We start from the raw sequence: 22,700 nt of genomic DNA on the forward strand, positions 1-22,700 counted from the left end.
AATACAGCGACTGAGACCGGTGTCAAGAGAGCTGCTAGACACCTTCCGGTGAAAGTAATAAAGTGTTTACCTAACTTGAACTATTGGTTTGCTTTTGACAAGCTATTTCTCTTGTCTCATATACCCTCCTGCATTAGGATCGATGAGCAATGCTGGAGGATCACATTACTAATTGACTTTATTATCGTTGAAGGACTATTCGTTTTATTTATTGTTTTTTTTTTATCTGTATACTACACTGTTTTTTATCTGTATACCGCACTGTTTTAACTAGAGCAATTGGTTCCCTCATCTCTTGTTCTTGGTTTTGTCACATTGTACATTATTCTTGCTCCAGTGGATTTCTAGTTCCACATGGGGGCGATGATCAAAATAGGCGGCCCTGATACTGGGAGTTTGACGTGATTCCTATGGGTTCTGGAAGAATTCTTCCAGGTCACCCACAGACAGCACATCCAACTCAGGTCCTTGGGCCTCTGGGTGTTAGCTGGGGCCATGGGGACCTGATTCTCTTTCATCCCTCCCTGGTAACCATATCCCAGAGGCAGAGGCAATCTATGATATAACCGGGTCTTATTTGCTGCTTCTTTGCTATCCTTTTTTATACTTTCCAACTGATCACAGATCAGCTGCAGTATCTCCTTGGTCTCATTCCTTTCCCCTGTGGTAGCCCTTTGTATATCATCTAGCGTGGGGGCAGAAGGGGCTACTGCGGTACCTGTTATGAGGTCACCGGACTTTCCCTTTTGCATATTTATCCTTTTGCCCACATGCTGTTGATATAACTTCCACATTTCCTTAGTTTCTATCCCATCTATTTGTTCCTTCTTTACCCCTGCTTTGTGGAGTTCTGTGAACATCTCTTTTCTTGACAGTCGGGGAGGAGCATTGGCTCTAGGAGGGGGCCCGTTGCCTTTATCAGGCTTTGCTGGGGCATCCCATTCCCCTAACTCCCCTATTTGTCTTATTGCATCCATTACCTCATGAATGGGATTCCCTGTCTGATTTATCAATAAAGTCATGATTACTGACTTATATGCTCGCGGAGCCCCACGTATCAAATAGTTTCTCATGGCATTGGTTAGTAGCTCGCGATATGGGGCATACAGATGTCCACTATATATTGCATGCTTCATAGCCAATTCCTTTAATAATTGGATGGCCTCCTTAATGGAATGCCATGTTCTTTCCTCAGTGGGCCAATCTCCTTCTGTGGGAAATTTGTCCCTGGCACCATATGCACACTGAACCAGCAATGATGCCTGCGTCAACATACCATCAGCGGCCAAGCCAGGTCCAATTCGCAGAACCTGTTGTATGGCATGATCGCTAGTGAGCTGTATGAATTTCCTGGCATCCAGACTATCTAGTGTCACGTTATGACCTCCTTGATCGTACATCCGCACGAGCCAAGTTATGAGGTCCTCCCCTGGTTTCTGTTAAAACTGCCGTATTATGTCTGATACCTCTTGCTGCGTGTAATCCTCTACTGTGTCTACTCTTTCTGCACCGTCAGGTCCATGATAAACCTTACGCCATGTAACAGGGTGAGCTGTCACCCTGTGAGGGTCCCTATCATCCCACTCCTCTCCAGGATCGCTACTATCCCAGATATTACCGTCCCACCTTTCAGGGTCCCAATTAGTCCCGCTTTGTAATACTGATTGTAACTTACTTTTGCTCAACCTACCACCCTTCCACTTTACTTTGGCCCTAGCTACCTTAACCACAGCCTGTTGAGCTACATCTTCATAACACTGGCTCTTTTTTAATAGCAATTTATTCTGACTCTGCAGGCACACAGTCTGCTCTACAGCTTCCTCTAACTGCTCGTGTGTCTTTCTGTATGCCTGTAATAACACCCATAATTTCTTATGCAACCTTTCTGTGTTTGAATTTGTTTTAACCTTCAAATTCTGCAATTTATTCAACACTTCACAAGGTTCTATTTTGTCAAAAACGTCAGTGTTATCTGGGAGGTCAGTCCCAGACAAGACTTCCCCTGCTAATTCTTGATGCGGCGTCCCACCCCACACCACAATGTTTTGTGGTCGGAAGGGGGAAACCGTTTGTGTTTTCTTTCTAAACATTTTCATAATACCTTCAGTTATTGCTGACATTAATCAATAAATTCACAGTAACAATAACAATATACATTAATATGTATATACCTGTGCAATATCAATTAATTGCATCCCAAGGTGACAATTTTGACTATGTCCATAAAATATCTGTTTATTTACACAGCTCTTATGGCTCATTTGAGGATTTAACAATTCAATTCTAACTAATCCAGAAATATATATTTATACTCTTGACCGTGCAAGATACAACTATATATTATCTGGCTTATTATTTTATCTACAAAGGGGTTTCACTTTCGCTCCGGAGCTGACACTGGCTTTCTGCCACCTTTCGGTCATGGCTTTTCAGCTAGCAAAGGGCATAGGTGCGTCTATCAGCTCCGCTCACACACACAACACATTCAGTCAGAAATTTGTCAGTTTCTTTGCTCAAGTGATAAACAATTATGTATCCTGCCGCTCGACTACGCCAATAATGTTATGAGGTTCTTTTTCAGGATATGTACTTATCATATATCACTTTTCAGCAAGGAAACAACTGACACATCACACAGGCTTTTGCAATGCTTATGATAACAATAATGGTTTAATTCTGCAATATAATTATAACTATGTTGCCTGTGCAACTACTGATAACAATCTTATGGGGGGCGGAACTAGCCACGCAGGATGATGGCTGCCTTTTGAAAGAGCTCTCATCTCCAACTCTGGCTTAAAGCTCTCTAACAGCATGCAAACCCCCTCAAACCCCTTCTAAACCCTATAGGGAACATCATGAAAGATCCTTTTTTATACCCAGCATAGTTTCAAGGAGGCACAGGACCTACAATCTAACTCCCTCAGCCCTGCAACTCGCAAACGCATCTCTTATAAATATACTGTGGAGGCCTCATCCCTGGTCCCCCACAGCACTTGCCTCCCCACCAGCGGACCCAAAGCCCAGCCTGCATCCGACACCGGTCATCTACTGAGAGAGGTGCGTACCGGACTCACCCGCTATCGCTCCCACTGCCGCTCCTCTGCTCGCCATCTTCCCACCATGTGGCCTACTGCATTTCTCCTACGGAGGCCTGGGACAGTTTGTCTACAACACTACAGCAGCGGCGGGCTCAAGGACTCCTCTCGCAGTGAGTAGCGGTCTGTACACACTCCTGACACGCACCCTCTCCTAGAATCAGCCAACAGGAGGCAAAATAAGGCTCACATCGGAGTGCAGTGCTGACAGGGGCACTTCTCCTCAGAGGTTCATAGGCACGAACTGGGGTAGTTATATAATAGTATTAGATTAGCGCCCTCCACAGACTTTTACTGCAGGGAATAAAAACGGACTGTTTTCTCCTCCTTACAACCTGCTTGGCTTACCACTGAAATATCTCTCTGCGGCACAGGCTCTGATCCCTGCAGCAGACAAGGCTGGTTGACATCTGGTTGCTTCATTCTTATTTACTGTTTATTTTAGTTTAACCACATACAGCTACATCATTGGCCATTTATGTAATGCCTTGCAAAAGGCAGGCCAAGTCTGAAAAAATGAATTCCACTAAAACCCTCAGCCATTACCTTAAACCCTCAGGGGCCTCAACACCCATTTGCTCAGAGGATGATTTAACCTCTTCAACACCTACTTCAGGCACCCCTCTACCTGCAGAAACACCTTCTAGCATGTTTGTCACTAAAACTGACATTCTACATCTTTCTTCTAAGGAAGATATTAAAGAAATCCTGCAGGAAATAAGAAATCTTTTTGGCGGCTTGCGTAAAGACATGGGGGCGCTCGACCAGAGAGTGATAACAATCTTATGTTATACTACCACTCAAACAATTCTAGCTAGTTTCAAACAAACAAATAATACATCACTGTGATCATGGGTTGCATCATCCTATCCTGCTGGGGCGCAATTGGAGAAGTCATCTGGGCAATCTTGGATCAGGAGAAAAAGGTGATCAACGGGAAAAACAACACTGAACGATGCGTCCATCGACAGGTCACGAGTCTCCAAAAAAACTGAAAACAGATTGCCCACAGGTACCTCTCTTTATACTGTTCACTTACCTAACAGTTCTGGCTCAAATCCACAGCCCCCGGGGCAGCTCCCTGTAAGATTGGCTGTGACCCAAGGCATCTGGCCAGTCTAAACAAAAAATGAAAAAAAACCAGACCGGCACCACTGTTAGAGTATAAAAACATCAATTTATTGTCACATACTTAAAAAATGGTAAGCACACCATTTGGGAAAAAAGGCTAACATACCAAACAGTAGAATGCTGCGGTTAAAAGGTATGGCAGCTACAACCTGGGCCCGATGACGTCACTGACGCGTTTCAGGTATCAACCCGTAGTCATAGTTACCGCCATGGGGTCCAGGTAAGCTTAAATAGCTAAATCTCAGGTGTAGACTGTTAATTCAAAAGTTTTCCATATTAACCCTTTAACACTTTAACAATTTTTGCTTTAGGAACATCTTATGCTTAACTTATTATTAGTAATATGCATAAAGCACATCAAACAGAGTACCAACTTCTTTCTTATTTTCATTTTTACATTTTAAAATTTTTACATAACTGATATGCAAAAAGATACCCGTTTACCAAAATACAAACTTTATTTGCCGGATTTAATTTTATCTGGGTTTGTACATAGCCTTCATATGAATTGTAACAGCGATTTCTCGCATATCTGCTACTTATTAAAGGTTTGCAACGCTTCACTAAATCCCATATTTAGTAATGTATTTATACCTCAATACTGGTTATTCACTTGTCACATGAGCATCAACCTACATGCTTAACTTTCCTATGTTATCAACAAATGCTAGTCTATCATAGCCCCCAACAATTCTACTTATATCATATATGACCAATTATTGGTATAATTTGGGGTACTCAATCTGATTCTTTTGGTACTGGCTGACCTTTACTTAGTGTTACAATATCAGTTTTAATGTGCAAAAAATACATTGATTTAGTATTTTGTTAGATTATACTGCTAATCCTAAAACAACAACAGTCCTGCCTTAGCCCCACCCAATCTTATCAGGGGCATTATCAAGGTACTTTCCCTTACGTGTTATGCCATCATCTTTCATATTTTCTACCTAACATTATGTGTTCTTAATAAATAATACATCAATAATAGTTTTAACAATCTTTACATAGATATAATTAATAATAGCTAAACACCATAATGGCTTTATTACTTAGCCCACTGCAATTAATAATAATAATTCATCCTTTAACATATAACATTAACCCCTCTACTAATGTGTTATCAAGATGTTCTTTTAGTGTCAGTGAGTGACCCCTGCCAAACTTACACCCTTGTTCTGTCTGGGTTTTGACTTCTTATCATTAGTATCCATCGGTTGTTTACCACTGTAGCATGACTTAGTGAAATTCAGTGTCATCTATTTGAAATTAACAATGTCTTTCACTCTGTTAAAGGCACACTCTCTTAAAGGCAAAGTCACACAAGTTAGTGCAAGTGTCTTGTACTTTCACTCTCTTAAAGGCAAAGTCACACAGGTTGAAGCAAGTGTCATATGAGCAATCACTTCAACCACTTTCCTTACAGAATGGATACCTCACAAAATTTTATTTTTTTACCAACTGCATGATATTGATTTAGGAATGCTGAATTCAAATATTTTGGGGCTTGAGTGGAGGTAAATTGAGTCTTCTTTAGCATGACTATATTAGCCCCTCAAGCTTTACAGGCCTTTTTATGTTAGAGTGTAAGCCCCTTACATTATGTGTTATGTGTTGAGAATTACTCCTCTGTGTTACCACTCCTGTGAACTGTATTCTCCAGCACTCTAGGTCTCGTTGTGGATTGAAAGGGCTTGTGAGGATATCTTTAACAAGGGTGCACAACCAAGACAGCTCCTCCCTCCCCAGGACAGTTCTTTCTGGACTAACAAAATATTGGGAAAACCAATTTAAATGTTTATGCAGTGGTAAAAAAAATATATATAAAAAAATAGTAAGTTGTTTTCAAGGAACTAAAAAAAACTACACAGCCTATTTATAGAAAAATATAAACAACTGTGAGAACTTGGCTATTAAAAGGACCATGTTTTAAAAGTACAAAATTATCTTATAACTATAACAAATTAGCGGAGTAAAGAAACAACACTCTTCCCCCAATATTTAAACCATTCTACAATTATGAATGAAGCATAAAACATTGCAGAAAAGAAAGCAATTGAGACACATTTAATAGTACAGTCTCAATTAATCAAAATAAGTTATCAAACCTTTTGACTCTTAGACAATGTGAAAATTGTTTCATTAGGAGGACTAGCTCTTGTATGGGCTTGCCTTTTATCTTTGCTCTCTTGTATCCATATACAAGAAAAATATTGTCTCTGTGTTTGCTGTGGAAGGGGCCTTTCAGGTTCTTCAACAGAAAGTTTTAACTTCTTTAGAATTTTTTTCTCTTTTTCTGGTGTCCAGCAGGAGAATGAAAAGTTGTTGTGTCGGAAAGATAATCAGAAGGGAAAGTTCCAGTGGTATTTAATCTTTGCTCTAATTAGTGCAGATATGACTGGTTTTGTGTCTCTGCGTTTATTAAAGGGACATTAAAACCAAACTTTTTCTTTCATGATTCAGATAGAGAATAAAATTTTAAACAGCATTCCGATTTATTTCTGTTATCTAATTTTCTGTTATCTAGATAGGCTCAGTAGCTGCTGATTGGTGGCTGCACATAGATGCTTTGTGTGATTGGCTCACCCGTGTGCATTATTATTTCTTCAACAAAGGATATCTAAAGAATTTAGCAAATTCGATAAAAGAAGTAAATTGGAATGTTATTTAAAACTGTATTCTCTATTAGTGATGTTGCGAACCGCCATTGACTTCAATGGGCAGGCGAATTGTAAAACCCACAGAGACTCTTTCTGGCCACAATAGTGATGGAAAAGTTGTTTCAAGGGGACTAACACCTGGACTGTGGCATGCCGGAGGGGGATCCATGGCAAAACTCCCACGGAAAATTACATAGTTGATGCAGAGTCTGGTTTTAAGCCATAAAGGGCCTAAATCACCTAACATTCCTAAATTGTTTGGAATAACGTGCTTTAAAACATCAGGTATGATGTTGTATCGATCAGGTAGTGTAAGGGTTACGCCCGCTTCACATTGACAGACCAAACTCCCCGTTTAACGCACCGCAAACAACTGCAAACAGTCCATTTGCACAACCACGAGATTGATAGATTTGATAGATACATAAATTACATCGATCAATAGATGCAATATACATTTAATAGATACGAATTACATAGATCAAAAGATGCAATTTACATTTGATAGATACGAATTACATAGACCAAAAGATGCAATATACATTTGACAGATACGAATTCCATAGATCAATAGATGCAATATACATTTGATAGATACGAATTGCATAGATCAATAGATGCAATATACATTTGATAGATACGAATTACATAGATCAATAGATGCAATATACATTTGATAGATACGAATTACATAGATCAATAGATGCAATATACATTTGATAGATACGAATTGCATAGATCAATAGATGCAATATACATTTGATAGATACGACTGATAGTTAGATAGATTTGATAGATAAATAGCTAATTTGAAAGATATATAATTTCACAGACAGAGAATTACAAAGACGTGTGGTCTGGGACCCATGGTAACGTTACTTCCTTTTGCACAATCGAGTATACCAGTTGCAGAGGTTCTGACCCTGCATTCTGGCTGAACCTCTCCCTGCAAGAGAGATCTGTTACAGAGTCTGTGGGCCTGTATGCAAAGAGCTGGCCTGCCTGAAAGGAGCAGCAAGGCAGATCAAAAGATGCAATATACATATGATAGATACGAATTACATAGATCAATAGATGCAATATACATTTGATAGATACGAATTACATAGATCAATAGATGCAATATACATTTGATAGATACGAATTACATAGATCAAAAGATGCAATATACATTTGATAGATATGAATTACATAGATCAAAAGATGCAATATACATTTGATAGATATGAATTACATAGATCAAAAGATGCAATATACATTTGATAGATACGAATTACATGGATCAAAAGATGCAATATACATTTGATAGATACAAATAACATAGATCAAAAGATGCAATATACATTTGATCGATACGAATTACAGAGATCAATAGATGCAATATACATTTGATAGATACGAATTACATAGATCAATAGATGCAATATACATTTGATAGATACAAATTACATGTATCAAAAGATGCAATATATATTTGATAGATACGAATAACATAGATCAAAAGATGCAATATACATTTGATCTATACGGATTACAGAGATCAATAGATGCAATATATATTTGAGTGATACGATTGATAGTTATATAATTTCCCTGACAGAGTATAACATTTAGACATGTGGGCTGAGACCCATGGTAAGGTTACTTTCTTTCGCACAATCGAGTACAGGTTGGGGTCCGGGATTGCCTTTTTGTGCTGTCTGATTCTTTCAGGTATACCAGTTGCAGAGGTTCTGACCCTGCATTCTGGCTGCACCTCTCCCTGCAAGAGAGATCTGTTCCAGAGTCTGTGGGCCTGTATGCAAGGAGCTGGACTGCCTGAAAGGAGCAGCAAGGCAGAGGGATCGATTCCTGCCTATAAGAAACCAGAGGGCAAGCTACTGACGCTACCTGTTGGAAGTGTGCAGTGAGGTAGAGGGATCTATTCCTGCCTAGAAGCAGACAGGCAGAGGGGATGCTACCTGCCTGGGAGCCCACTGAGACCAGCACAGGTGGGGGAGATACAGCCGCTGGCTTGACCCCAGTCTCAGCCACGATAGCCCTGGTCCCACTATTTGGAGGCAGATGGATCTATTACTGCCAAGAAGTAGCCTGGCAGGGGGATTTATTCCTGAGTAGAAGCAGACAGGCAGAGGGGACGATACCTGCCAAGAAAGAGCTGCAGGGCAGAGAGGACGCTACCTGACTGGGAGTCCACTGAGACCAGCCCAGCTGGGGGAGATACAGCCGCTGGCTTGACCCCGGTCTCAGCAACTATATCTCTGGTCCCACTATCCAGTGGCCACCCTTGGGCTTGGACAGAGGAAGGGAGACCCCCTAGTGGTGTACCGCTACATCCTGGAGATGCAAAAAGATGTTTGGACACCCAGTACAGGTCGTTCACCTTCAGCCTTTTTATACGGGTGTCCCCGACCCTCAACAGGCACAACAGCATGAAACACCACATATGCCATCCTTTTTCACAATAGAGTACAGGTATGGCATCGATTTTAGGAACCCGGAGATAATTTTGAGGAACCGGGAGATGGAAAAAGATGCTTGGACACCCAGTACTGGTCGTTCTCCTTCAGCCTTTTTGTACGGGTGTCCCCGGCCCTCAACAGGCACAACAGCATGAAACACCACATATGCCATCCTTTTGCACAATTGAGTACAGGTATGGCATCGATTTTAGGAACCCGGAGACAATTTTTAGGAAGGAACCGGGAGATGGAAAAAGATGCTTTGACACCCAGTACAGGTCGTTCTCCTTCAGCCTTTTTATACGATGGTCCATGACCCTCAACAGGCACAACAGCATGAAATACCACATATGCCATCCTTTTGCACAATAGAGTACAGGTATGGCATCGATTTTAGGAACCCGGAGATAATTTTTAGGAATCAGGAGATGGAAAAAGATGCTTGGTCGGTCCTCCTACTTCAAATTTGGGGCACTGTGTGTGCAATCTACTGTACCACTAGATATGGGTAGTGTTTTAAGTAGTACTATTCTTAACAGTATAATCACTGTTATGTGCCTTTTTGTTTGGTTTGGTTTGGGTTTTGTAGCCACAGTGTAGCACCAGAGGCCAGAAAAATTAGGCATGTACAAATGCCTGAAAAATTAGGTATTGTTGCAGCCGCAGTTAGAAAGTGCCCTAAAACATTGAGGCTTGAACCCTAGTTGTTGGCGGATAAGTCACGCAAGTCATCCGGCATTCAAAGATAAAATACAGCAGCGTGTGTACCATTTGTAGCCCAAGGCAGCTCATCTCATCATGCCTTTTTTACTCTAATGTATTGCACAATGTCAGTCCCTTCGGGATCCATCCCTCATTCATTTTAATAAAGGTGAGATAATAAAGACTTTTTTGACCTAGGCGACTTCTCTTCTCAGTGACAATACCTCCTGCTGCACTGAAGGTCCTTTCTGACAGGACACTTGAAGCAGGGCAGGCCAGAAGTTCGATTGAAAATTGGGATAGCTCAGGCCACAGGTCAAGCCTGCACACCCAGTAGTCAAGGGGTCCATCGCTCCTCAGAGTGTCGAGATCCGCAGTTAATGCGAGGTAGTCTGCTTCCTGTCGGTTGAGTCTTTCTCTGAGGCTGGATCCCGAAGGGCTGTGGCTTTGCATAGGAGTTAAAAAGGTCCGCATGTCCTCCACCAACAACACGTCTGGAAAGCATCCTGTCCTTGCCGGCGTGGTCGTGAGAGGAGGAGGATTACTTTCATCTCTTCCCCTGTTAGATTCCTGTTGTGCTGCAACATCACACTGTGTAAAGCATACTTTTTAATTTATTTTTGAACTGCTCCATCCTTTCCGACTTGTGAGAATTCGGTAACATTTCAGTCACTTTATGCTTATACCGGGGGTCTAGTAGCGTGGACACCCAGTACAGGTCGTTCTCCTTCAGCTTTTTTATACGAGGGTCCCTCAACAGGCACGACAGCATGAAAGACCCCATTTGCGCAAGGTTGGATGCCGAGCTAATCATGTCCCGTTCCTCGTCCTCACTGATCTCACTGAAGTTATCTTCTTCCCCCCAGCCATGTACAACACCACGGGAACCAGATAGGAGACAAGAACAAGCACCCTGGGATGCCTGTTGTGCTTGGTCTTCCTCCTCCTCCTCAAATCCACATTCCTCCTCTGACACCTCTTCCTCACAATCCTCTTCCTGCGTTGCCACTGGTCCAGCAAGTGATGCTGATAAGGCTGATTCTGGTGGTGATGGAGACCACAAATCTTCCTCTTCCTCTTCACGCTCATCTACGGCCTGATCCAGCACTCTTCGCAGGGCACGCTCCAGGAAGAAAACAAATGGTATGATGTCGGTAATGGTGCCTTTGGTGCGACTGACTAGGTTTGTCACCTCCTACAGGCATTGCGCATGAGCGTCCAGTAACGTGGCAAAAAAATCCCCAGCTCCCCAGAGGCTGTCCTAGCACCCCGGTCATACAAATACTCGTTAACAGCTTTTTCTTGTTGTAGCAGGCGGTCGAACATAAGAAGTGTTGAATTCCAACGTGTCGGGCTGTCGCAAATCAAGCGCCTCACTGGCAGGTTGTTTCGCCGCTGGATATCTGACAAGTGCACCATGGCCATGTAGGAACACCTGAAATGGCCACACACCTTCCTGGCCTGCTTCAGGATGTCCTGTAAGCCTGGGTACTTATGTACAAAGCGTTGTACAATCAAATTACACACATGTGCCATGCACGGCACATGTGTCAACTTGCCCAATTTCAATGCCGCCACCAAATTACTTCCGTTGTCAGAAACAACTTTGCCTATCTCCAGTTGGTGCGGAGTCAGCCACTGATCCACCTGTGCATTCAGGGCGGACAGGAGTGCTGGTGCAGTGTGACTCTCCGCTTTCAGGCAAGTCAACCTGAAGACGGCGTGACACTGCCATATCTGGGATGTTGAATAGTACCTGGGGAGCTGGAGGGGTGCCGTTGATGTGGAGCAAGACGCAGCACCAGAAGAGGACTCAGCCAAGGAAGAGGTTATGGAAGAGGATGGAGTAGGAGGAGTAGAGGAGGTAGCAGCAGGCCTGCCTGCAAGTCGTGGCGGTGTCACCAACTCCTCTGCAGAGCCATGCATTCCATGCTTGTCAGCCGTCAGCAGGTTTACCCAATGCGCAGTGTAGGTGATATACCTGCCCTGACCATGCTTTGCAGACCAGATATCAGTGGCCAGATGGACCCTTGCCCCAACGCTGTTTGCCAGACATGCCATTACTTCCTTTCGCACAATCGAGTACAGGTTGGGGATTGCCTTTTGTGAAAAGAAATTTCAGCCGGGTACCTTCCACTGCGGTGTCCCAATAACTACAAATTTTTTGAACGCCTCAGACTCCACCAGCTTGTATGGTAAAAGCTGGCGGGCTAAGAGTTCAGGCAAGCCAGCTGTCAGATGCCGGGCAAGGGGGTGACTTTGGGAAATTGGCTTCTTACACTCAAACATGTCCTTGACAGACACCTGACTGTGGGCAGATAACCAGGAACTACTACGTAAGAGAGACTGAGTGGAGGATGGTTGAGAGGGGGCAAGGAGGACAGCAGTGGTTGACGTGGCTGAAGATGCTGGACCAGGAGGAGGATGGCGGCTTTGAGTTTGTGTGCTGCTTCTACTCATGTGTTCATCCCATCGGCATTTGTAATGTGAGACCATGTGCCTTTGCAAAGCAGTTGTACCTAGGTGGGTGTTGGACTTCCCACGACTCAGTTTCTTTTGGCACAGGTTGCAAATGGCATCGCTGTTGTCAGAGGCAGACACACAAAAAAAATGCCACACTGCTGAGCTCTGCGATGATGGCATTCTGGTGGTGGCAACAGCATGCGTTGATTGGTGTGCTGTCTGGCTGACCCCGGGTGCCGATGCATGCTGTCTGACTGTGCCACTAGCTCCTTGCGACGACCTCCCCCTGCTTCCAACTCGTCTCCTCCTCCTCTCTGTCTCCCCATCTGAACTTTCCCCCTCTTCTTCTTCTCTTCTAGCGGGCACCCACGTGACATCCACGGACACATAATCATCAACCACTTCACTTGTATCTGACAAATCAACAAAGGAAGCAGCTGCGGGTACAACATCATCATCATCATCACACCATACCTCCATGTCTGTAATGCTGCCTGACTGAGACATATCACTGTTATCTACATCCTCTGTCAATGATGGTTGCGCATCACTCATTTCTTCCAAATGATGTGTGAATAACTCCTCTGACAGATCAAGTGAAGCGGCTGTGGTGCTAGTGTTGGTGGTGGCAGCAGGCAGGCGGGCGAGTGGCACTGGTCACTTGAGAGGTGCCCGAAGCTAAGCTGGAGGTGGATGGTGCATCAAGGTTAGGAGCGGAAGCTGTAGAAGATTGGGTGTCCTGTGTTAGCCATTCAACTAGGTCCTCCTCAGAACTTTTCGCGTTCATGGCACGTGGCCTCTGAACACTGTGCATAGTTGTAGGGTCAAAGGGAATCACAGCACCACGACCACGACGGCACCTGCGGGGTGACCTGCCCCTGCCTGTCATTTTTTTTTTAAATGTACACTTACACTACTATTAAACAAATTATGAGTGGTGGCACTGGGCAAGTGGGCACAGTATACGCTGTGAGCCTGACACAAAAAAGCAGACTGATGTTTCACAATCCAAAAAGTTTTTTTTTTTAATGTACACTTACACTAATATTAAACAAGATATAAGTGGTGGAACTGGGCAAGTGGGCACAGTATACGCTGTGAGCCGGGCACAAAAAAGCAGACTGATGTTTCACAATCCAAAAAGTGTTTTTTTTTTTTTAAATGTACACTTACACTACTATTAAACAAGATATGAGTGATGGCACTGGGCAAGTGGGCACAGTATACGCTGTGAGCCTGACACAAAAAGCAGACTGATGTTTCAAAGTCAAAAATCTTTGTTTTTAAAATATTAAAAGTACTGTTACAACAAATATGAGTGGTGCCACTAACTTGGCAAGTGGGTCTGGCACACACGCTGGCAGGCAGGCAGGCAAATGCAATAAGATTACAATAGCAGACTGATGTTTCACAGTCCAAAATATTTTAAATTTAAATATTTACACTACTGTTACAACAAATCTGATTGGTGGCACTAGTTGGCAAGTGGGCCTGGCACACACGCTGGCAGGCAGGCAGGCAACTTCAATTAGATTACAATAGTAGACTGAAGTTTCACAGTCAAAAAAAGTTTTTTTATTAAATATTGACACTACTGTTATAACAAATATGAGTGGTGGCACTAGTTGGCAAGTGGAACTGGCACGCACTCTGGCAGGCAGGCAACTGCAATTAGATTACAATAGCAGACTAATGTTTCACAGTCAAAAAAGTTTTTTTATTAAATATTTACACTACTGTTATAACAAATATGAGTGGTGGCACTAGTTAGCAAGTGGAATTGGCACGCACTCTGGCAGGCAGGCAACTGCAATTAGATTACAATAGCAGACTAATGTTTCACAGTCAAAAAAGTTTTTTTTTTAAAATATTTACACTACTGTTATAACAAATATGATTGGTGGCACTAGTTAACAAGTGGGCCTGGCACACACGCTGGCAGGCAGGCAACTGCAATTCAATTGCACTAGCAGACTCATGATTCACAGTCAAAAAAGTTTTTATTTTAAATATTTACACTACTGTTACAACAAATATGAGTGGTGCCACTAACTTGGCAAGTGGGCCTGACACACACGCTGGCAGGCAGGCAACTACAATTAGATTACACTAACAGACTGATGTTTCACAGTCAAAAAAGTTTTTTTAAAAAATATTTACACTACTGTTATAACAAATATGATTCGTGGCACTAGTTGGAAAGTGGGCCTGGCACACACGCTGGCAGACAGGCAACTGCAATTAAATAACACTAGCAGACTGATGTAAAAGTTTTTTTTTTTTTTAAAGTTACACTAATGTTACACCAGATAGGATTGGTGGCACTGAGGATGGAAGTAGGCACAGTATATGCTGGGAGCCTGACACACAGGCTGGCACTAGTGGCAGGCTGGCCTGGCAACTAAAATTAAATAACACTAGCAGACTGATGTAAAAGTTTTTATTTACAAAATTTAAACTAATGTTACAACAGATAGGAGTGGTGGCACTGAGGATGGAAGTAGGCACAGTATATGCTGGGAGCCTGACACACAGGCTGGCACTAGTGGCAGGCTGGCCTGGCAACTGCAATTAAATAACACTAGCAGACTGATGTAAAAGTTTTTTTTACAAAATTTAAACTAATGTTACACCAGATAGGAGTGGTGGCACTGAGGATGGAAGTAGGCACAGTATATGCTGGGAGCCTGACACACAGGCTGGCACTAGTAGCACGCTGGCCTGGCAACTAAAATTAAATAACAATAGCAGACTGATGTAAAAGTTTTTTTTTAGAAAATTTACACTAATGTTCCCTTAGGCCCTTACACAGGCTGGCACTAGTGGCATGCTGGCCTGGCAACTAAAATTAAATAATTTTGTATTTTAGATTTTGGTGGTATTTTAGTAATATACTTTATTACTTGCAATTGCATATTTTGTGTTACAGGGAGACGTCCCTTTAACTCCATTGTTGGCGATAATATTATCCTGCTTCTTATTTGTTTATATATTTTATTTTATATTAAATTTTATTAGAGATTAAGTGTGGTAATTTTTCTTGCTTGAGCGCCCTCTCATTTTTGTTTCTTTTAACTAAAATTAAATAACAATAGCAGACTGATGTAAAAGTTTTTTTTTTTTTTAAATTTACACTAATGTTCCCTTAGGCCCTTACACAGGCTGGCACTAGTGGCACGCTGGCCTGGCAACTAAAATTAAATAACAATAGCAGACTGATGTAAAAGGTTTTTTTTTAGAAAATGTACACTAATGTTCCCTTAGGCCCTTACACAGGCTGGCACTAGTGGCACGCTGGCCTGGCAACTAAAATTAAATAACAATAGCAGACTGATGTAAAAGGTTTTTGTTTTTTTTAAATTTACACTAATGTTACACCAGATATAAGTGGTGGAAAACAGAGCTATTAATCACAGTCTATGATGTGGGCCTGACACACAGGCCTGATAGAAAATGAAATTACATTACACTAGCAAAATGAGGTAAAAGTTTTTTTTTTTTAAATTTACACTAATGTTAAGCAGATATCAGTGGTGGCACAGAAGAATTAATCACAGTATATGCTGTGAGCCTCACACACAGGCTGACAGGCAGGCAAATGCAAATAAAATTACAACAACAAAAAAGACTGAAGTTCTAGCCCTAAAAAGGGCTTTTTGGGCTGAAGTTCTAGCCCTAAAAAGGGCTTTTTGGGGTGCTGTCCTTACAGCAGAGATTAGATGAGTCCTTCAGGACTGTAGTGGACACTGAATACACTAGCCTAGCTATCTATTTCCCTATAAAATCAACAGCAGCAGCACTAAACCTCCTCTCACTAAGAATGCAGGATCGTAATGAATCTAAAATGGCTGCTGCCCAGGAGCTGGGAGGGTCTGGAGGGAGTGTCTGCTGCTGATTGGCTGAAATGTGTCTGCAGACTGTGAGATACAGGGTCAAAGTTTCCTCAATGATGACGAATAGGGGGCGGATCGAACATTGCATATGTTCGCCCGCCGCAGCGAACGCGAACAAGCTAAGATCGCCGGGAAATGTTCTCCAGTGAACAGTTCTTGACATCACTATTCTCTATATGAATCATGAAAGAAAAGATTTGGGTTCAATGTTCCTTTAAGTGTTATGGGGAAAGATCTGAATAAAGTTGTATTTTCTGGCCTTCAAATTCTAAAGAAGGAATTTTTCTGGCTTTTTTCTTTGTGGAATAGTAATGAAGTCTAATAATGAATTATCTAACTCCAGAGGGAGTTGATGGTCAATTTAGGGTTTGATGAGTTCTATCCATTTTGAAGAATGAGTCCTAAAGATCTGGTAATAGCAGATGAACTATAGCAAGTAGGACTTAATTAAAATTGGTGTAAGATTCTGTGAGGTTTAAAATTTTGCTATTGGATCTTCTTGACCTATTTTCTAGGTCTTCAAGTTGATTTTGCAAATGTTGTATTTGTGCCCGTTGAATGGTTAACATTGTTTGAAAAATAGGGATTTATCTCATTATATTGTCAACTTTGTCTTCCAATGCAGTCGTCTGAGGGGTATATTTATTAATGTGCGAACGTACATGATACGATCTAACGTATCATGTCTGCTGCACATTGATAAATGCCGACAGCATACGCTGTCAGCATTTATCATTTCACCAGCAGTTCTTGTGAACTGCTGGTACAATACCACCCATGGAGATTCACAGCCAATTGGCCGCTAGCAGGGGTTGTCAATCAACCCAATCGTATTCGATCAGGTTGATTTCTGTCCGCGGCCTCAGAGCAGGCGGACAGGTTATGAAGCAGCGGTCTTTAGATGAGCACCTATGAATTGATGTAAATATAATGTGGCAGGGAAAAAGGAACACAATAATTTATAGTGCTAAACCCAGTATGAAGGGTATCCCTTGTCTCCTGTCACTTACAGTTTAGGTTGTATGATATGCCACATGTGAAATAGATGGCACTCAGCTCCAGAGATATCCTCCTCTTTGGTCAGCCTGTCAGACACTGTATCTACCCGATGCTCTATTGATCCAGCCACTGTATATGGGTGGGCACTGGCTTTCTCTCTGAGGAAAAAAAAAGACTTTGTGTAAATGTTGGAAAATCATTCATCTGGGACACCACTACTGCCATTGACTGCTAGGCCTCACTCCTCCACTGTTTCACAGCACAATCTGAGCCTCCCCGGAGAGGAGGTTTGTGAGCTAGGTGACTCCTCTTGTGATAGAAGCTTGTGCCACTATAAGTACTTTAGTGGTACTTCTAAAGCTATAAAAGTCACCACAATTTTACTCTAGAGAAGTGTGTCTGCTCGCTATGAGCTTCAGCTCTGCACCCCTCAGTTTTTGTTTTAATAAAAAGTTTAAAATATAACACAAATCAGACTTTAAAGCTATAAAACCTTTGTTTTGTTTTTTGAGTGTTTAGCATGATTTTGCCATTATTTCATTTACTTGAGTGTTTTCACTAATTCAAACATAAGCTCTTCTAATGGACTGTAATGTCATAAAAAATAAATTCACAAGGAATTTTTAACATGGATTATAATAGGCATCTTTTTGCCAGATCCTCTTTAATAAACCAAAACCAACTTTAAAACGCATACATACCTTTTGACCAGCTAGAACACATCCATGATTCTTACTGGCCCACACAAGCCCCACCACCTAAATCCAGTCACATGAATTATTTTTAAATAGTTATGAGTTATGGAAAATTCTGCTAAACTAGATTGTACCTCATACATTTCATACTTGTGTATATCTTTCATAATGTAGGTCCTGACTTATATAAGTGGATCTTCTCTGATAAAAGTCAAGTATTTTTATTTTACACGTAAATAGGTTCAGTGGTAAAATTATTTCAAAATGATCATATCTTTAGTTAAAGCTAAAAGTTTTTAAACAGCCATTAAAGTAATCTAAGAGAGGGCATTTTGAAATGTATTATGATTTTTGGATTTTAATTAAATGGATATTCCAGTACTGAGAAAAAAAAATTTGTAATTATGCTTGTGAGGTTTATGACTACTAATCAATTAGTTATATTGCGAAATCAGTTATTAAAGAACATCTGTACACAGACATTTAGTTACTGTTCTTTAAGAATAAACTAAATAAACATCTTTAACCTGTTTCATGTAAAAATATGTTAACATATTCATGATATAAAAATGCTTAATTTTTAGTAGTTTTTTTAGTGAAACATAATTTTGACTCTACGTTGTTCTTAAACTCACAGCATATTTATTATATGATGTTAGAAAGCTAAAAAATGGAAAAAGAAAATAAATTATTGTGGCTTATCACCTATAGTCACAAAAAACATACACACAGAAAGCAAGGATTAGTCAGTGTCAGATAACACATTATGGACAAGATTACAAGTTGCGTTAAAAAAATGCAAGCTGTATAGTGTGTAAATATTACTGCCACATCTGTGGTTAATATTTACTATGGTTAATATTCATTATGCGAGCAGTAGTATAGTGTGCACTGAACTATTCCTGTCTGATGGTACAGGTGTGTAATTTTCCTCAGATAATAGATTCCTATGAGAACCCACACTCAAACTTATGTCTGATAAATCTCAAATACAAAGCTGATGGAGTACAGAATTCTTCCCAAGTAGTGGAGTAGTAATTATTTGGTAATTTTCTGTGCTATATACTGTCCATATTGTTGTATGCACAATAGCCGTTAATACTTAGTTTCAAAAGCATTAAAAGAGAAAATTGTATTTTGGATTGCATGTGAGTGCAACTTGTCTAAGGCAAGGTCAAAAGATTAAATACATAGCTTATGATAGGGTTGAAAAATGGGTAGAACTGTTTTTAATTTCAAACTGCATGATAACTTATAGGGTAGATTGGGATCAGGCCTCAAATGAGCTGGAACCCATGTAAAAAATGTAGCCAACCCATGTAAAAAAATGTAGCCAACCCATGTAAAAAATGTAGCCAACCCATGTAAAAAATGTAGCCAACCCATGTAAAAAATGTAGCCAACCCATGTAAACATTGTAGCCAACCCATGTAAAAAATGTAGCCAACAATTTCCAATCTCTTCCCATAACAGAATAACAAAAAAGCACAATAACAAAACAAATTCATGTGTTTGATCAATGCCCATTTTGTCATAATCTTTCATATAAAATTAAATATATAAAAATGACTGTTTGTTTTTTATCATATCAAAAGTCTACGTGCTTCTGAATTACACTTGGATCTCAGCGGTTTTTAATGGTGTTCTTAAGTCACAGCAATATGAAAAATGTTCGCTGCCTGCCTCTATCATAATTATGTTGAAATTAATTGTATTTGACTCTTTTTCCCCCAAAAAAAAACATTACTTGAAAGCTTTTTATCTGTGTCCTACCAATCTTTCTGCTTTCCATATTAACCTAAAAATACCACCCAGAGCCATAAATGGCAAGACTAAACTATAAATATACAAAAATACACTGCAATGGTAGGAAGAGATTATTTAATAAAAATGTAAAAATAGACTAATAACATAAGTTCTGTTTTCAAGTCTTACATGTTGAATATTTTTGGAAGTGGTGTGGAACAGTTCCATTAGCGCTACCATCCCTCACAGCAGACTGTTTTAGGAATTCAGTAGTGTTTAACTTGGATAGAAAAAACAACCAGTACTTACTGGCTTTTATAAAGCTACATAAACAAATGGCTCCTTCAGACTATCCTCAAGAAGCCAAGAAATAAAAATATTTTAATAAAATGTTCATGTTTTGGAAAAGTGACATTTTTGGTATACCACGTGATAATTATATAGTTTTACATAAAACTTATACCTACATATATATACATATATATATATATATATATGTATATATACATATTCATATATATATACATATATATATATATATATATATATATATATATATACATACTGTATATATGTACAATGGGGCAAAAAAGTATTTAGTCAGCCCCCAATTGTGCAAGTTCTCCCACTTAAGAAGATGAGAGAGGCCTGTAATTTTCATCATAGGTATACCTCAACTATGAGAGACAAAATGTGGAAACAAATCCAGACAATCACATTGTCTGATTTGGAAAGAATTTATTTGCAAATTATGGTGGAAATTAAATAAGTATTTGGTCAATATCAAAAGTTAATCTCAATACTTTGTTATATATCCTTTGTTGGCAATGACAGAGGTCAAACGTTTTCTGTAAGTCTTCACAAGGTTGTCACACACTGTTACTGGTATGTTGGCCCATTCCTGCATGCAGATCTCCTCTAGAGCAGTGATGTTTTGGGGCTGTCGCTGGGCAACATGGACTTTCAACTCCCTCCAAAGATATACTATGGGGTTGAGATCTGGAGGCCACTCCAGGACCTTGAAATGCTTCTTACGAAGCCACTCCTTCATTGCCCGGGCAGTGTGTTTGGGATCATTGTCATGCTGAAAGACCCAGCCACGTTTCATCTTCAATGCCCTTGCTGATGGAAGGAGGTTTGCACTCAAAATCTTACGATACATGGCTCCATTCATTCTTTCATGTACACGGATCAGTCGTCCTGTTCCCTTTGCAGAGAAACAGCCTCAAAGCATGATGTTGCCACCCCCATGCTTCACAGTAGGTATGGTGTTCTTTGGTTGCAACTCAACATTCTCTCTCCTCCAAACACGACGAGTTGTGTTTCTACCAAACAGTTCTACTTTGGTTTCATCTGACCATATGACATTCTCCTAATCCACTTCTGGATCATCCAAATTCTCTCTAGCATACTTCAGACGGGCCCGGACATGTACTGGCTTAAGCAGGGGGACACGTCTGGCACTGCAGGATCTGAGTCCCTGGCGGCATAGTGTGTTAGTGATGGTAGCCTTTGTTACGTTGGTCCCAGCTCTTTGCAGGTCATTCACTAGGTCCCCCCGTGTGGTTCTGGGATGTTTGCTCACCGTTCATGTGATCATTTTGACCCCACGGGGTGAGATCTTGCGTGGAGCCCCAGATCGAGGGAGATTATCAGTGGTCTTGTATGTCTTCCATTTTCTAATAATTGCTCGCACAGTTGATTTCTTCACAACAAGCTGCTTGCCTATTGCAGATTCAGTCTTCCCAGCCTGGTGCAGGTCTACAATTTTGTTTCTGGTGTCCTTTGACAGCTATTTGGTCTTCACCATAGTGGAGTTTGGAGTGTGGCTGTTTGAGGTTGTGGACAGGTGTCTTTTATACTGATAACAAGTTCAAACAGGTGCCATTAATACAGGTAATGAGTGGAGGACAGAGGAGCCTCTTAAAGAAGAAGATACAGGTCTGTGAGAGCCAGAAATCTTGCTTGTTTATAGGTGACCAAATACTTATTTTCCACCATAATATGCAAATAAATTCTTTCCAAATCAGACAATGTGATTGTCTGGATTTGTTTCCACATTTTGTCTCTCATAGTTGAGATATACCTATGATGAAAATTACAGGCCTCTCTCATCTTCTTAAGTGGGAGAACTTGCACACAATTGGTGGCTGACTAAATACTTTTTTGCCCCACTGTATATACATATATATATATATATATATATATATATATATATATATATATATATATACCACAGGAGAATAGACACAGCACTCACCATTTATTTCAAATAAAACTTCACCTTTATTAAGGATGGTTAAAACATCTTAGTTCCAAACGTTTCGGTGCCAGGCGTGACACCTTTGTCAATGGTAAGAGTCAAGGTAGCGGTGTAACAATACACAGTAGCCAACGGCTATTTAAACTAAAAACTACAAACCACATGATCTGGTTGCGTAGGTGCCAACGACATCATGCGCCACAGAGTCGATATTTTGTAAATACACCACTGCATTGCTAATTAGCATAGCCAATTGAAAGCGAACAAGAACATCACCAGCACAATGGCAGGTGGGCGGCACAATATTGGAACACACGCAATCAGAATCAGAGGTGTCAATCTGTTGTAGCAACAGTATCTAATTGCAACAATACTCTATATAAAGTAATAGTTGTAACAAGTTAACAATCAAAATAAGTCAGAGTTAAAACAAACTGACAGAGCTCTTTGCCTATATGAATATGGTAGTTTCTTAACTGGTTGTGACAACATGTATAGCATGACTTTAAAAAGGCATATTTATCAGTAGAAGGCTGCTTGAAAAAAGGAGAGGATTTTGTATGGAGGCTTAATAATCAAAAAGCCAGA

The sequence above is a fragment of the Bombina bombina genome, chromosome 10 (genome assembly GCF_027579735.1).
Source record: "Bombina bombina isolate aBomBom1 chromosome 10, aBomBom1.pri, whole genome shotgun sequence".
NCBI lineage: Eukaryota > Metazoa > Chordata > Amphibia > Anura > Bombinatoridae > Bombina > Bombina bombina.